The sequence below is a fragment of the Cariama cristata genome, unplaced genomic scaffold (genome assembly GCF_000690535.1).
Source record: "Cariama cristata isolate BGI_N322 unplaced genomic scaffold, ASM69053v1 scaffold19387, whole genome shotgun sequence".
Taxonomy (NCBI): domain Eukaryota; kingdom Metazoa; phylum Chordata; class Aves; order Cariamiformes; family Cariamidae; genus Cariama; species Cariama cristata.
Genome location: NW_009625142.1, coordinates 1 through 2,873, shown reverse-complemented (window position 1 = coordinate 2,873; position 2,873 = coordinate 1).

Genomic DNA, 2,873 nt, shown 5'->3' with positions numbered 1-2,873 from the left:
GTCGTGGGGTGGGTGCTGGCCGCTGCTCCCGTGGGAGCACGAGGTGTGGACCCCACAGGCACCCACCCTGTGGCATGTTCTGCTCCGCGATCAAGCGCTTGGATGGTTGCTTGAGTCACCTGCTCTTTTCTTAAGGACAGTGTGCCCTTCTCAAGTTCCTTTTAAACAGGGATTTTGCTCTCTTTTAACTAACCAGCCCTGCTTATTCCCCCCCTCCCCAAGTGAAGAAATGGAGACGTGGGAAAGTTAGAAGCGTTTTGCTTAAGGTCAGATAGAAAAATCTCTGGCAAGCGATGGCGACTCTGAAAACCCTGGCTCCTGCTTTCCCTCCACAATCTGCTCTGATATCCTAGAAAGAATATCACAAAACTTGTGTTTGCAATACCTGTCTGCTGCTGCTGCCAAAACTCCTGTGTTTGGGATGTGTTTCCACGGGTCCCTGACTACGCGGTGTCAGCCTGGGCTGTGGATCCTTCCCTTTTCCCCAGGCAGGTTGCTGTAATGCAGTACGCGTCGGAGAATGTAGCCTACAAGTGAGGAGGCTGGTAGAAAAGAAGGTTGTTTTGGCATGTTTGATTGAAAGCAAGACAAAACAGACCACAGTGTAGCTTTATGCCTCGGTTTCTGCTATTTAGCGAGCCGATTTTCCACATCATGTTTAGTAAAAGCTTTCATTATGCAACTTGAGCTTGTGGAATCATGTGCTACCTCCACGCTGAGCAAAACAGTGATCCTTTAGTCCTCCCTGCTGCCAGGGTTTTGCAATAAGTTATGATCTGATTTTAAAAACCACCCAACCATCAGGGCAAGTACTGAATTTTCTTTGGTTTCTTAGTCAAATATTTGTCACCTTTTATTTTCAAACAGCATCATTTGGGAGATGACTGAATTAGAGTTGAGTCCAAGTAAAGGTGGACCAGAGAAAGACGTTAAGGCTGAGTGGGAGTTGGGGAAGAACTTCAATTCCTGCCCAACCTGTTCTAATTACTGCTTGACAGCAAGGGCTGTGTGTGGGGACGCCCGAGGTGACTGCATGCGCGTCTGGGTACACCAGGCTGTTGCTGGTGAAGTTGAAATAAAATGCAGCAGGACAGTGGAGCTGGTTAGGTTATTTCATTTCAAGTGAATAGAGAGTTGCACTGTAAGAAGTACGGAGAGGAGAGTGCTGGTAAAGAGCCCCGTGTTGCCTAAGGGACAGAAGAAAGGGGTCTGACTTCTTTATGGACGCACTGGCTACACCAAGCTACATCAAAGAGTTGATGCAAATCTGGCCTATTTGTAATTTACCTGTCTGCTACTCACTTGTTGTGTGGCCTTTGTCTGTACTTTAACTTCTCCGTCTGGTTTAATGCTTCTCAGCCCCATCGGCTACAAAGTGCGGAAAGAAACAGGCAGATTCACTGAAATTATTTTGGCCATAATCTGTGCACTCTCTTAAAACCGTAAAAATCCTGAAAGATCGCTCTAAGCCTGAGAGAGAGAGGAAGGGAGTGTTCAGATTGAACATCCTCTGGGTGAGTTTGCTAGGTTTATTTTCAGGTCTTTGCAGTAAAAATAAAATGCCATCTTCTGGTCTTGGTATTGATCAGCTCCACTTGCTCTGTTTAAAGGACAGCATAGCTTTTTTCGAAGACCTATCACCAGGTTCTGCTTTGTAAATGCCTCCCATCCTGTGCGGAGCCAGTGTTTAAAGCTTCTCCCTGCTTTATGATCTGCATGAAAAGCTGGAGAAAACCAGTGAGGACCTGTTCTCTGCCCACCCCCTTGTGACACATCTTCCTCCTTTCCTTCCCTGCCTTTTATCATTAGCTGGGAACTCAAATCGTAACATCAGATTCTGGATGTAAGGCTTGGAGATGGTTCCCCCTCGCGCTTTTCAGTCCTTCAAAGTCACGCTGGCTATCTGTGGAGCTGTTAGCCTGAAAATTGTGTAGTGCCATGTGGGTAGGCACTGCTGCAACTGATAGGAAAAGATGCTGATATGTACATTCAATGCAGGAGGTAGGTGAGGGAGACCAAAGGAAAAGTGGTGAAGAGCAGATAATGTTTTAAGGGTTTAAAGATGAGTTTCCAGTATCTTTGTCTAGGCGAGAACCTGGGATTTCCCCCCCCTCCCCTTCATAGGTTGCTAACACCGTCATCCAGCGACCATTGTGTAAAGAGTCATTGAGAGCCGCTTCTGGAAGGGGTTCAAGGCAGGATGGAGTTCTGTCATGCATGTTTTTGATTCTTCACGAGCAGTTACTCATCAGGGCAGGTGTTTGTAAAGATGAATACTTTTTTAATGTTGAGTATAAGCAGAGACTGGTTGTTCTTTAGCTGAGTGGAGCTGACTAAATATATGTTGGAAGTCAGTACTTGAAATTTTTTTTTAGGGAAATGAGGATGTCACGCTGGATCAAGCCTGTCAAACAGGTTTGTTCCTTATTGATTCACGTGGTAATGCATCTGCCTAGTCTACTGCTAGACTAGAGATCTACAGGCTCTGTTCTGGGTTTAAACTTCTTGAGCTCAGATGAGCTTTGAAAACAAGCTTACAGTTTGCTTTCGAAATATTTATGCAGTTGCAAGGTATAAGTTCTGGCATCCAGAGCATAAATTTCCAGGCTACCTCACTTGTTCTGGATTTCTAAATATCGAGTATCATTTAGTTGGGTAATGTCAACTTTGCAGTGAGAGTAGCTGATCCAAACTCAGGGTGAGGAATGGACCAGAACCCACCTTGGGATTGTGTCTTGCTTTGCTTTTGATAGTGATTGCTGTCAACCTCTGAAGTATTTGCATTTCATGATCAGGCTATGCAGATGGTTAAAAGTAAGCATATATACACTTATAAAAGTAAGCATATATACACTTATATATATATATATATA